The sequence below is a fragment of the Coregonus clupeaformis genome, chromosome 40 (genome assembly GCF_020615455.1).
Source record: "Coregonus clupeaformis isolate EN_2021a chromosome 40, ASM2061545v1, whole genome shotgun sequence".
Lineage (NCBI taxonomy): Eukaryota > Metazoa > Chordata > Actinopteri > Salmoniformes > Salmonidae > Coregonus > Coregonus clupeaformis.
The window spans coordinates 12621894-12637259 of NC_059231.1; the positions used below are offsets into that span (position 1 = coordinate 12621894).

General features: G+C 44.8%; 1 pseudogene; it reads left to right on the forward strand.

Annotated features, from left to right (window-relative positions):
* Positions 1–8045: 8045 nt before the first annotated feature.
* Positions 8046–15366, forward strand: part of LOC121554910 — a 47177-nt pseudogene continuing 39856 nt past the window's right edge.

Sequence of the window (15366 nt, forward strand, 5' to 3'; positions counted from 1 at the left end):
AAATCCAAGCAGTCTGATGGCCCTGCCTACTAGTTGCAGCAACCAGTCAAGGGCTCTGACAGAGCTGCGCGGGGATCGTCCCCCTCAATATCCTATTGGGTCATAAGACCAGCGTGAGCCAATGTAACATTTGCTTCAAGTTTATAAACAATACATTTGTTACAAGTTTATTCCAGATACATATACATAATCTCTGCCACCATGGATTCATGTTTCTAAAAGTGCCCTTTATATAACCTAATTAGCCTATGCCTCTCAAAATTGCATTTTGGTTGACTTTTTTAACAAATATAACAATTACAGTTATAATGTTATTACAACAGCTATTACAACAATTGTTAGTAGGGCTAATGTTCAGCAATTTAAGTCACATTTATCAATTTTATCAACCTGACGGACAAATCTACCCCAGTCATCTCATGCAGAATGCTGTAATGCTGCAGTGTATTTATATACAGTAGGTGCCTTCGGAAAGTATTCAATCACACCCCTTGACTTTTTCCACATTTTGTTGTGTTACAGCCTGAATTCAACATGGATTTATATTGAGATTTTGTGTCACAATACCCCAAAAATGTCAACGTGTGTGACGAGTGATTTCAAAGGAGTCAGGCGTCAGGAGGGTAAATCATAGAGTTACGCTGAAATGCGTCAAAACACTCCAGTGCGCAAAACAGGCGCACTGGAAATAACAAGGCACACGGGGAAATATCCCCGTGATACAAAATACACGGAGCTCCACCGAGCTTCTCTACCCTCCACAATAAACAATCACACACAAAGACAAGGGGGCAGAGGGAACACTCATACAGGTACTGATGAGGGGATATGAACCAGGTGTGTGTAATAAACAAGACAAAACAAATGGAATGATGATATGAGGAGCGGCAGTGGCTAGAAGGCCACTCCCCCGGCCGGTCCTGGCAATAGAACCGCAGGAACCTACCCACATCCTGATTCACCCGTTCCACCTGCCCATTACTCTTGCGGTGAAACCCAGAGGTCAGGCTGACCGAGACCCCCAGACATTCCATGAACGCCTTCCAGACCCTGGATGTAAACTGGGGACCCCGGTCAGACATTATGTCCTCTGGCACCCCGTAGCGCCGGAAGGCGTGAGTAAACAGGGCCTCCGCAGTCTGCAGGGCCGTGGGGAGACCGGGCAGAGGAAGGAGGCGGCAGGCTTTTGAAAAGCGGTCCACAATGACCAGGATGGTGGTGTTACCCTGAGAGAGGGGAAGATCAGTGAGGAAGTCAATACACGGGTGGGACCATGGCCGTTGTGGAACTGTTAAGGGCTGTAACTTACCCGCTGGGAGGTGCCTTACTCTGGGCGCACACCGGGCAGGAGGAGACATACACCCTCTATGTCCGTAACGCCCGCTCCATCGTAACGCCCGCTCTGCGTCCATCACCCACACTACCGGCGCCACAATGCAGGAGGCCGGGAATATGGGGGTGATGTCTATGGGCCTCTCCTCTGTGTCGTACAGCCTTGACAGCGCGTCTGCCTTCACTTTCTTCGTACCCGGGATGTAAGACAGTGTAAAATCAAACCAGGTGAAGAATAGGGCCCACCTGGCCTAGCGAGGGTTCAGCCTCCTCCCTGCCTGGATGTCCTTCAGGTTACGGTTGTCCGTCCAGACGAGGAAAAGGTGTTTCGCCCCCTCGAGCCAGTGCCTCCACACGGTCAGGGCTCGGACAACAGCCAACAGCTCCCGATGACCAACGTCATAGTTCTGCTCCGTCGGGCTGAGCTTCTTGGAGAAGAAGGCACAGGGGCGGATCTTGGGTGGCGTGCATGAGCGTTGAGATAGGACAGCACCTATCCCTACCTCGGACGCATCCACCTCCACTACGATTGTTAGTGATGGATCGGGATGGGCCAGTACCGGGACTGAGGTGAACAGAACCCTCAGGTTACTGAAAGCCCTGTCAGCCTCAACAGACCAGCGGAGCCGGGACGGCCCACCCTTCAACAGAGAGGTGATGGGTGCTGCGACCTTGCCAAAGCCCCAGATAAACCTCTGATAGTAGTTGGCAAAGCCAATAAAGCACTGCACCTCCTTTACCGTGGTTGGAGTCAGCCAATTACGCACAGCTGAAATGCGATCTCCCTCCATCTCCACGCCTGAGGTGGTAATGCAGTATCCGAGGAAGGAGACGGACTGTTGGAAGAACAGACACTTTTCTGCCTTGGCATAAAGGTCATGTTCCAACAGTCGGCCCAGCACTTTGCAAACCAGGGACACATGCTCAGCACGCGTAGCAGAATACACCAGGATGTCATCGATGTAGAACACCACACCGCGACCAAGCATGTCCCGAAACACCTCGTTCACAAAGGACTGGAAGACGGATGGAGCATTCATCAAACCGTAAGGCATCACCAGGTATTCGTAATGCCCCGCGGTTGTGCTGAATGCTGTCTTCCACTCATCCCCCTCTCGGACACGCACCAGGTTGTACGCGCTCTGGAGAAGCGCGCCCCATGCATTGATTCGATTACAGATGGAATGAGGGGTAGAGGATAACTATAACATATTGTCCCCTTGTTCAGTGCTCGGTAATCAATGCAAGGGCGCAGACCGTCTTTCTTCTTCACAAAAAAGAAATTCGAGGAGGCAGGGCGAAGTGGAGGGACATATGAACCCCTGGTGCAGGGACTTGGAGATGTATGTCTCCATCGCCTCCGTTTCAGCCTGCGACAGGGGATACACATGACTCCCGGGAGGCACAGCGTCTACCCAGAGGTTTATCGCGCAATCCCCCTCCCAAAGAGGTGGTAATGTGGTCGTCTGCGTTTTGGAAAACACGTGCGCCAAATCAAGGTATTCGGGGAGAATGTGCACGGTGGAGGTAGTGTCTGGACTTTCCACCATGGTTGCACCAACGGAAACATCTAGACACCTACCCTGACGCTCTCGCGACCACACCGTGAGAACCCTCTGCAGCCATGAAAAGGTGGGGTTGTGTAGTGCTAACCAGGGCAGACCTAACACAACAGGGAAATCAGGAGACTCAATAATAGAAAAGGTGACTTGCTCTCGATGGGTCTTGTGCGTAACCATAGTGACTGGTGCTGTAACTTCCTTAACAAACCCAGACCCTAATGGTCGACTGTGTGCTCTGATGTGGAGTGGAATGGATAAGGGAACCAATGTAATACCTAGACTCTGTGCTAACGACCTGTCCATAAAGTTCCCAGCTGCGCCTGATTCGACCAGCGCCTTACACTGGGGAACTGCCGTGTAATCAGGGAAGTGGATGTGTAGGGTACAGTGCACAGCAGAGGGCTCTGAACGAGTGTGGTTGTTCGATACCTGGGGTGATGCGAGAGCGCCCTGCCTGCCGCCTCCAGACCCAAAAGAACGCTGACGACAGCGTGCAGTGGAATGTCCTCTCGTGCCACAAGAGTGGCACTCCACTCCCCCGGATTGCCACACCATCCAGCTCCATCATCTCGTGATCCAGGCTGGGGGGGGATGAAATGGGCAGGCCCCTTCCAGGACGTCCTCTAGAAGCCAGCAGGTTGTCCAACCGGAAGGCCATGTCCTCCAGTTGATTGACAACGTGGTGTCCCAGCAGGCTAGCTCCCTTCGGATGTCCTCTCGCAGGTGGCACCGGAAGTGGTCGATGAGGGCCCGCTCGTCCGGACCCAGACGCTAGACTACGAAACTCCAGGGCAAAGTCCTGCGCGGTCCTCGTCCCCTGCCTCAGGTGGAACAGCCTCTCTACCTTCGGGGCAGGTGATTGAAGACGGCCCAGAAGAGGCGAGCGAACTCCCCGTAGTTGTCCAACGCGGCTCCTACTTCACTCCAGACCACGTTGGCCCACTCCAAGCCTTTCCCCGAGAGGCAGAAGACGAGGGCGGACACCTTCTCCCGCTCCGATGGATCCAGGTTGATGGTCGAGAGGTATAGATCCAGTTGCAGGAGGAATCCCTGGCAGTGGGCAGCTGTCCAGTCAAAATCCCTAGGTCGGGATATATGAATCCCTCTGGGTGCTGGGGTATGGGTGGCTGGATCCGGTCGCTCAGCTGGTCCCGAAAGATCGGGTCCTCGTCTCTCCAGGTGTTGGACAACCTGGAGAACCCAATCCATCGCTTCTCCCAAGCTGGCTAGCATCGTAGAATGCTCCTGGACCCGCGCCACAACTCCAGGCATGTGCTCCTCTCCTGTTGACTCCATGTCGTGGGTGTGTGATTCTGTGATGAGTGATTTCAAAGGAATCAGGTGCAGGAGGGTAAATCACAGAATAACAGGATTTATTCCGAAACACAGAGTTACGCAGAAATGCGTCAAAACACTCCAGTGCGCAAAACAGGCACACTAGAAATAACAAGGCACATGGGGAAATATCCCGGCGATACAAAATACATGGAGCTCCACCGAGCTTCTCTACCCTCCACAATAAACAATCACACACAAAGACAAGGGGGCAGAGGGAACACTTATACAGGTACTGATGAGGGGATATGAACCAGGTGTGTGTAATAAACAAGACAAAACAAATGGAATGATGATATGAGGAGCGGCAGTGGCTAGAAGGCCGGTGACGACGAACGCTGAAACCTGCCCGAACAAGGAGAGGAGGCAGCTTCGAAGAAAATTGTGACAACGTGGAATTACAGTACCAGTCAAAAGTTTTAGAACACCTACTCATTCATTGATTTTTCTTTATTTTTACTATTTTCTACATTGCAGAATAATAGTGAAGACATCAAAACTATGAAATAACACATATGGAATCATGTAGTAACCAAAGAAGTGTTAAACAAATCAAAATATATTTCATATTTGAGATTATTCAAATAGCCACCGTTTTTGCCTTGATGACAGCTTTGCACACTCTTGGCATTCTCTCAACCAGCTTCATGAGGTAGTCACCTGGAATGCATTTCAATTAACAGGTGTGCCTTCTTAAAAGTTAATTTGTGTAATTTCCTTCCTTCTTAATGCGTTTGAGCCAATCAGTTGTGTTGTGACAAGGTAGGGATGGTATACAGAATATAGCCCTATTTGGTAAAAGACCAAGTCCATATTATGGCAAGAACAGCTCAAATAAGCAAAGAGAAACTACAGTCCATCATTACTTTAAGACATGAAGGTCAGTCAATACGGAACATTTCAAGAACTTTGAACGTTTCTTCAAGTGCAGTCGCAAAAACCATCAAGCGCTATGATGAAACTGGCTCTCATGAGGACCGCCACAGAGGATAAGTTCATTAGAGTTACCAGCCTCAGAAATTACAGTCAAAATAAATGCTTCACAGAGTTCAAGTAACAGACACATCTCAACATCAACTGTTCAGAGGAGACTGTGTGAATCAGGCCTTCATGGTCGAATTGCTGAAAAGAAACCACTACTAAAGGACACCAATAAGAAGAAGAGATTTGCTTGGGCCAAGAAACACGAGCAATGGACATTAGACCGGTGGAAATGGTGAATGGATTATCTCCGCATGTGTATTTCCCACCGTAAAGCATGGAGGAGGAGCTGTTATGGTGTGGGGGTGCTTTGCTGGTGACACTGTCTGTGATTTATTTAGAATTCAAGGCACACTTAACCAGCATGGCTACCACAGCATTCTGCAGCGATACGCCATCCCATCTAACATGTATTGACTCTGGGGTGTAAATACTTATGTAAATGACATATTTTTTTGTATTTCATTTTCAATACATTTGCAAAAATGTCCAAAAATATGCTTTCACTTTGTCATTATGGCTTATTGTGTAGATGGGTGAGAAAAAATTTCAATTTAATCCATTTTGAATTCAGGCTGTAACACAACAAAATGTGGAATAAGTCAAGGGGTATGAACACTTTCCGAAGGCACTGTTACATGCTACAATAGGAATGCAATTTAAACTGAAGCTATAAGGAACACTTGTGGTTGTTTCCAATAGTACTCTAATTGTTTCCAGCAGGCCTCACAGTTTACTTGTAGCGAGATGGGGTGGCAACTCTTGAAACTTGGTCTATTACATAGCGACCTCTTCTGGTTAGATGACGCCCAAGTATTTAATTCACTTGTACAGTAGCCTATATGGCGCAGCAGTCCCAGGCCCTTGCACCCTCAGCAGTCCCAGGCCCTTGCACCCTCAGCAGTCCCAGGCCCTTGCACCCTCAGCAGTCCCAGGCCCTTGCACCCTCTGCAGTCCCAGGCCCTTGCACCCTCTGCAGTCCCAGGCCCTTGCACCCTCTGCAGAGCCACGCCATTTATGGTGCACAGAGTGCTAGCCTCACGTGTAACTTTGCCTGAGACCCGGAAAAGACCCAGACTGTTGACTCAAGACCAGGTGGTAGCCTACACACGGTTGCCTTTGAATTTTGACGACCAGGGTTAGATACCAAACGTGTTAAAATAATATTAAATATTATTGTAGGCTATTCATAAGAATGGATATTTGCAAGGCAATAGGGTAATTTCACATTCCCCAGCAGTGGCGGCTCCTGAAAAAATTCTCAGGAGGGGCAATTTTTCTGATGATTTAGGTGACCTACACACATTTAAAAAAAGATATGTCCAGCAACAACATGAAGACAGGGGCAGCATATAAGTCAATACCAGAAGCATTTATTGACTGATCTGGGGAGATGGATTCCAGTTTCTGTGACAGATTATAAATAATCTCTGATGCCTTTGTTATATTAGCTTTTGGTTGAATGTACTGTCATAGTAAATATATAATGTTATAGCTTGGTCTGACTAAAATCTTGTGCATATCCACCCTGTCCAAAGTCTCTACTTGGTCTCAGTTCTCCAGTAAACTTGTGATTATCAACAGTACACAACGGTAACAAACAATTGGGGGAACTCACGGGGCAGATAGTAAGGTCACAGTGACACAGAAAGCAGTTCAATGTCGGGGCTCGGGGGTACAGAGTCGCTCTCTTACCAGGATCGATTTTCCCTGTGACTGTCAGATCGAGGTCCGCTCCGACCAGGGTGAAGCCGGCCGGCTCCACTTCTCTGTCCGGGACTCTGTCATCCAGCCAAGTCTCCCAGCTGTATTGGATTCCGCTGCCAGCAACGTTTTCATTATTTAGTCCGTTCGTAGCGGGTATGTACACGATCAACAAGATCAGTCCAAAACCCACCACTCGAAATCCATGGTTGGCAGAATGTTTGTAAACTAAGTGTACAAATTAAAAACATAAAATAACGCCACTAAGTGTACAAATTAAAAACATAAAATAACGCCACACTGCAGGTCGCAAAGAGACGCTGCTAGCCGCTATTTGCTTAGTTACGTTCATGGTTACGTCACGTATGACGAAAGCGCGTAAGTGCAAGCCCACAGACACCCATAGAGAATGTATTGAAAGCTTTGAAATTTGAAAAAAATAGATTTTACATGACAGGCTATGAGAGACTTCTGGGCGATTTTCAACCTGACTGAAATCGCCCAAAAACGGGCGGGGCCATTTGAAGCACGACTTTAGCCTGATTTGACATTTAGTGGCTGGCAGATCAGACGTGAACACTGATAACTGCTGTTGCCGTGATATAATTGATTAGAAAAAAAATCCCTTCCTTTTCCCGTTTGGCAGTGCGTCGCCCATATCGCCCTATTGAACAGGCCGTCCCTGTTCCCCAGTATAGCCTAGTTGTGTGCAATAGTCCACAATAGTCCATAACTTGATCTTTAGGCCTATGTCTTAATTCTTTAAAGTAAATAAAGCGTGCCTATCCTGAAACGTGTTGCTGGAATATTAAACTAGTACAATAAGATCCTCTAGTCTAACATTCTGACACCTGAGTGCAAGTAACAGATTGGGATCACTTTGCAATTAAGTAGCGTTTGAAACATGTCTTGTTAATGAGGTGGTCATACGACGAGCTCTGACAATTTATCTGTAAAGATCCTCAGTACTTCTCGGTATAGGCTACCTCACCTATGCGGTGCGGTTCACTGTCCCACTATCTGAAATTATATGGGGGGTTTTTTTTCTCAAGCGCGCCCACGAATACGCGTTCACGTTTGGCAGCTCCACGTCGACATTCTTCCAGCTGCAGACTGAACTGCACAGGACTGAAAGAATGAGAGGTAAAGGCGACGTGAAGGCACCGATACGAAAACTATATGGAGGCTCCAAAGAGGCACGTCAACCGCGAAATTAGGAAGTGAAATTAGGAAACTCCTATTTGCTTTTTTGTTTGTTTGTCCTGCAACCATTTTAAATAGCCCACTAGTTTTTTGCATTTTATTATCGGTTTGCCCTCGTGCTTGATTGCAGCTGTTCCCCTTTAAGAGCTCTCACTCCTACCAGGTACTGTATGATCAGTTGCATTTGTTTTGTTTCGCATTCTAGTTTTCTCACATTTAGAATATGAAGCTATGTTATGGCATTTCACAGCTGCTAATCGAATTCCAACATCTTTTAATTCACTGTTTGATTTTTGTACTTTTAACTCGATGACAATAAGCAACTCTCCAAACTGTACTGAATGTACATGTATTTGTTACCGTAATCTGAAATGGAATATGTGGAATATTTGCCTTGTTTTATAGGTAGACCATTTATTCTATATTATTGTCATTGTAAAATTCAGTCTGTGTCTTGTGAAAAACTCGACAAGTAGGCTAAACAGCATAGTGAACGTGGGTGTCTTACCCCTGCAGTGAACTATTCAGCATAAAGAAATTCATGATTTCAAAAAGTAGAATCTTTAGACACGTCATCTGTTCCACATACGAAGTGCCCTAATTGTTGCTACCATGAAGATAGTCAAGGTTGAACTGCAAAGTAAACACTTATGAAAGAAAAGTGATCTTGCCTTTTACTGTGTGATATTGTATGATTTCATCATTTGTGTGGTTGGGGGGCAAGAGTGTGAGAATCAATCCAAGTTTCCAACAGCAGACTTTCTTATCACTCCTCTCTGTGTTGTCTTAATAGGCCCAAATAATTAGTTATTCTAAGTTCCACGTAATACACTTTTGTAAAGCACTCAGCTGTGCTTGATTCAGTTTAATCTCAAATCATGGTGGATTTAACTTAGGTTAGGTTTCAATATTGTATTCAGAGAGTCAGCTCAACCTCATAATTATCTATTTTCCACACTACAGTGTGTTAAATCAAAGTGTTTATCAACCATAGCACATCAATAGGGAACTTATCATTTCACTCTCTTGTTATATGTTGCAGGTGAAGGAGGGGTGTGAAAGGGGTTGGCTCTGTGGCTGTCCAAGTAAAGTTCTGTGATACACTTTGACTCTAATTGTTTGCAGTCAGTGCATTACAGAACTTTATTTGGGGAGTTAAATGCTCTGGCCTGAGGGAAATAAACCTACCATCTGCAGAGTGGGCCCATTATTCCACAACATGCCACTTGCAGACTTCAATAGGGAAACTCCTTGTCACTTTTTTAAGTTTTTTCCAAGAATAAACTTTTTATTTTATTTTGTTAATGACTTGCCGCATGAGTTTTCGCCTACTTGTGAAAGTATTTATTTCCTTATAATTAAATACTCGCTTGGTATGTTGGTATCAGAGTGAAATGTCTGAATTATGACTGAAAAAATGGAGTAGCAGAACGCCGTAGTAGACTGTTGCATCACTTCCTATAGGATGACCCAGCGAAGCCATATGGAAACTCCAGACTCCAGTCATCCCTCACGTTCACTTTGTCATGTGACTCAGGAAGGTGAGACAAAGTTAAACAAGTGCAGTTGAAATGTTCAAACTTTTTTTTTTCACTGACCTGGGTCATGAAATGTAGTGGTCATACCACATCATATTAATTAACCTTATCAAACCCATAAACATTAATCAATGTCACAATTAAGGTTTTTTTTAAGAGTGATTTTTCTGTTGTGTATTTACATTTTATCCTGTATCGTTCATTGTTGCGAGTGTTGTAAATATAATCAAATAAACTATTTCAGAGATGTGGTCCTCTGTAGCTCAGCTGGTAGAGCACGGCGCTTGTAACGCCAAGGTAGTGGGTTCGATCCCCGGGACCACCCATACACACAAATGTATGCACGCATGACTGTAAGTCGCTTTGGATAAAAGCGTCTGCTAAATGGCAAATTATATATTATATTATATTTATGATAGCCAATGGGAAGTTAGGATGAAACATTGCTATTCTGCTGTGTATTGTAGGCTGTCTGTCCAAGCAGTATGAATCAATGAATCGGTTCTTTCAAATCAAACTTTCAATACATAAAAATATAAAAAGGCAGATAATTAAATATAAAACTTCCTAAAAGTGCAATAAAATCACTGGCTCTATAAAGGGCACATAACCTGTTAGTCTAACTTAGAGATTCTCTGGTACTTTTGTATACTTTTTAGCCAGTAGATCTGGAAGTAGTCCTCTGTAGCTCAATTGGTAGAGCACGGCGCTTGTAACGCCAGGGTAGTGGGTTCGATCCCCGGGACCACCCATACGTAAAAATGTATGTGCACATGACTGTAAGTCGCTTTGGATAAAAGCGTCTGCTAAATGGCATATTATTATATATATTATACCAGCCAAACGTGGTCCCCGAAAATTGCGTACGTCGTCACGTGCAGATATGTGCACCACGTCATTGCTCTCTCTCTCTCGCTCTGCTGTGTGTGGATCTTGCTAGCTGTCACTCAAATGGCGAGGGGCTGAAGCTCATTGGCTAGAACTCGTATTGCTAAGGGGCTGGCCCACATGGGGGAAAATGTCAGGGAAAAGGCACAGCACAGCTCCCAGAAAAACAGTCACTTTCAAACTAGGGATTTCGTGGCTAATTGAGGTAAAACAGTAATTCTGCTCATAGATTATGCATGTATGAACTACACATTGACACATCCAGCCCAAAGCGGGAGGTTTAAAAAAAGACTTAGTAGTCACCAAAGTTCTAGACCAATGTATTTAAAGACACATGCACACATTTAAGCAACATTACATATTTTGGCTTCTATTAAATTAGATCACGTTCTAATAATAAAATCAATTATTTCACTGTGTTTTTTATTTTATGTGAGTTCTCCCAAAGACCAGTTCATTCATCATGGTCTAATATTTAGAGAGCTTCTGTGATAGGCTTAAGTAATCAGTAGGCTACCTGTCCATGGATCAGAGGAAAAGGCAGTCACCAGCACAGTGAAAGAAGAGTTGCGTTGATGCATGATGAGAATGCCACACTTATAAAATCTGGAATTTCTTTCTCTTGCCATTTTTCCTGAAAGGATGACCTTAGACCTATGGGCATCAAGTTTCCATTAACTAAAGGCCCACTCTCAAATTCATATGAACGCAACTGACAGTCCAAATCAACATGCTTGTTTTAAGCTAGTCCTATACTACAATACTTGTTATGGAGTGATGATAAGGGAAAACAGTAAAAAGCTCATTGATTTATATTATTCAAGAATCAATATAATTTTTGGAATGACCATTGAACAGCAGTAAATCACACATTGTGCCTTTAAAAAAATATATATTTCTGATATAAGCTATTCCACATTGACTGTAGCTCTAATTCAGGGATCATCAACTAGCTTCAGCCGCGGGACGATTTCCTCTTGAGCGGATGGTCAGGGGGCCGGAACATTACTGCAAATAATTTGACTGCAAATTGACCGCAAGAATCCCAAACAGATATAATTTTTGACTAAAAGAAAATAATTTCAAACCTTGCTTACATTTGTATACGATCACGTGTCTCTCTATTATGCGTGGGAATACTTGGGAACAGATTTCTTAAATTAAAATCACTTGGAGCTGATCTCCAGGTGTTTTTACAGTCTTTTATGTACAACAATAAAACAGTTTTTTTTTTTCTCAGAACATTTGTGGGGCCAAATAAAACCACCCGCGGGCCAAATTCGGTCCGCGCTCCGCCAGTTGGGGAACCGTGCTCTATGGACTACCATCAATTAAATTAAAGTCACAGCAAAGATAGGCGATAATGTAACCAATCTGTATTGAAAGCACAAATTAAATGCAAAGCGTGATGGGATTCGATTGCAGTTTAGCTCATATCATACTATCGCTGTACTGACCTCTTGACTTTCCTTCCACAAACACAGTATGGCGTCAAACAGCAATAGCTCCGAGGGACAACGAATGGCACAGCAAAGATTAAGGATAATTGCAGGGCATTTACAGAAACATGAGGACGGTGACTCTGGAATTATTGCAAAAGAATGCAAAGCTGAAGCGACCGGTTCAACTGAAGAGAATAAAGGGACGGTGCCGAGAAAGAGGCAGTTAAGATGGGCCCTCATCCAGTGGACGATTGAGGGCTATCCTGACATGCTATCTGCTAGCTAAAAGTGATTGTCATAAAGTATGAAATAGCTGTCGTGCATTTTCTTGTAATTAAAACACATAATTGGGGTCTTTTACAAATGGAGATGACCTCTGCATATCATTATTTAGACATCTCTGCTTTAATTAAGCTAGCTAATGAAATTAGCCAGCAGAATGTGCGGTAGTGGTTCTTAAACAAAGTGTTCATTCATCGAAGTGGGTGCGGCGGGATTGTATTCTGTGTCCTATCAAAGTCTTTTTCATCGTAGTTAGCTAGATTACTTAGCTAGAATGTGTTTCAGTAATGTTTGATCTGTCACCCTTAGTTGAAGTTGAAGTTCAGGTCAATCCTACGCTAGGACTTGTACCATTTTGTCATAGCTTGCCAGCGTTAAATTACCCACACTAGCCGACTAAACTCCTAGATTTACGATGGAGTTGAGCGGCGGCTGGTGTGGGCTGACTGGAGCTCCGACGCCACATAAAATGATAAATATTTTTTTGTATAAAAAAAACCTGACTGATTTCAGCACCCAAAGAATAGACCGGAATTACACACAAGTTCTGTCTAATTGTGGACTATTCTTTGGGTGCTGAAATCAGTAGGTTTTTGATAAAAACATCATTTTATCTGACCTCGGAGCTCCAAGTCCGTCCCGTCACCACTAGTTGCGGTTCAACTCCATCGTAAATCTAGGAGTTGAGTTTAATCGGCTAGACCCACACTAGCCGCTGGTGACAGTGGGAAGCTGACGTAAATGTAACACCAACATCTCTTAACTATTTCAAGGGAGCCTGTTCCATTATACATGTATATTGTAAAGGTATAGCTTGATAAACTACTGGTGACGTTTTGAATGCTGACAATATTCTGAACGACGACTAGGGAAATCTAGCTAGCTACAGTCTTGAATAGAAGGGATCATTACAACGGTCATATTTTTTATATTCATCCTGATATAATCATATAATATCACATTTTATCTAGAGGTGAATGTTTTTCCAGATTTAGTTGTGGACACACCTATTGTCTATTTCATAACAATAGAAATCAGAAACGGGATCAAGTTGAGCGGTTAACCTAAACTTGGATCTGATTGGCCAAGACCTGTGGGTGGTCTGACAAATTGGCTGTTCAGCTTTCACAAACATGTTGTAGTGACATAAAAAAAAAAAATTATGTGACTGTTTTACAGGGTCAGCAATAGTATTATGGTGCCCCTGGAGCAAATTAGGGTTAAGTGCCTTGCTCAAGGGCACATCGACAGAATTGTCACCTTATCTGCCCGGGTATTCGAACCAGCGACCTTTCATTTACTGGCCCAACGCTCTAACCGCTAGGCCACCTGCCACCCTGTGACATCCAGTGTCAGACATGCTTTAGAGCACACTTCCATATTTGCATTTCATAGAGGTTGTATTGTAGGACCCACTCAACCATGTAACACTGTGCAACAGGGCCATTATCATGCATTGTTCTGATCAACTTGGGGGCTGCAGGTAGCTTAGTGGGTAAGAGCGTTGTGCCAGTAACCGAAAGGTCGCTGGTTCTAATCCCCGAGCCGACTAGGCGAAAAATCTGTCGATGTGCCCTTAAGCAAGGCACTTAACCCTAATTGCTCCTGTAAGTCGCTCTGGATAAGAGCGTCTGCTAAATGACTAAAATGTAAAAATGTAATGTAACTTGACATGGCCAGTGTGAGGAAACGTTACCATTGTTCTACCACAAGAATGTAAATGATTTGTTTTGCGTTATGTATGAATGTTCATTGTGCAGTTGGGAAATGTTCGATATTGTTATAGAATGTTTTTTTTGTGAAGCAGAGAAGTGCTGAGGCTTATTTCAGATCAACCCTACCTATCAGTTAGGCTATGGGCATCGGTATCAGTGATGCTGAGACTCAGATTTTTCCTAGCACATGTCAGAACTAGGTTACTGGTCTGATCACTGGGGGTGTAGGAATGTTGCACGTGTCAGAACTAGGTTACTGGTCTGATCACTGGGGGTGTAGGAATGTTGCACGTGTCAGAACTAGGTTACTGGTCTGATCACTGGGGGTGTAGGAATGTTGCACGTGTCAGAACTAGGTTACTGGTCTGATCACTGGGGGTGTAGGAATGTTGCACGTGTCAGAACTAGGTTACTGGTCTGATCACTGGGGGTGTAGGAATGTTGCACGTGTCAGAACTAGGTTACTGGTCTGATCACTGGGGGTGTAGGAATGTTGCACGTGTCAGAACTAGGTTACTGGTCTGATCACTGGGGGTGTAGGAATGTTGCACGTGTCAGAACTAGGTTACTGGTCTGATCACTGGGGGTGTAGGAATGTTGCACGTGTCAGAACTAGGTTACTGGTCTGATCACTGGGGGTGTAGGAATGTTGCACGTGTCAGAACTAGGTTACTGGTCTGATCACTGGGGGTGTAGGAATGTTGCACGTGTCAGAACTAGGTTACTGGTCTGATCACTGGGGGTGTAGGAATGTTGCACGTGTCAGAACTAGGTTACTGGTCTGATCACTGGGGGTGTAGGAATGTTGCACGTGTCAGAACTAGGTTACTGGTCTGATCACTGGGGGTGTAGGAATGTTGCACGTGTCAGAACTAGGTTACTGGTCTGATCACTGGGGGTGTAGGAATGTTGCACATGTGACAGGAGATCACATAGGGTTGTGTCATGGTCCATTGTGATACCAGGCTGTCATAGATTAGCATTGAGAGAATATCTCTCTCATATACCAGGCTCCTCATAAATTCCACTGCCTGGCTGTTTGGCAGGCATTCATCATGGTTTAACTCCACCACGTGTACCAACTTGAGTTATGGGTCCCTTCTAGGAGTAGTGGCCTATTTCCTCTGACTGACTGCTGTAGTGGCCTATTTCCTCTGACTGTCTGCTGTAGTGGCCTATTTCCTCTGACTGACTGCTGTAGTGGCCTATTTCCTCTGACTGTCTGCTGTAGTGGCCTATTTCCTCTGACTGACTGCTGTAGTGGCCTATTTCCTCTGACTGACTGTCTGCTGTAGTGGCCTATTTCCTCTGACTGTCTGCTGTAGTGGCCTATTTCCTCTGACTGACTGTCTGCTGTAGTGGCCTATTTCCTCTGACTGACTGT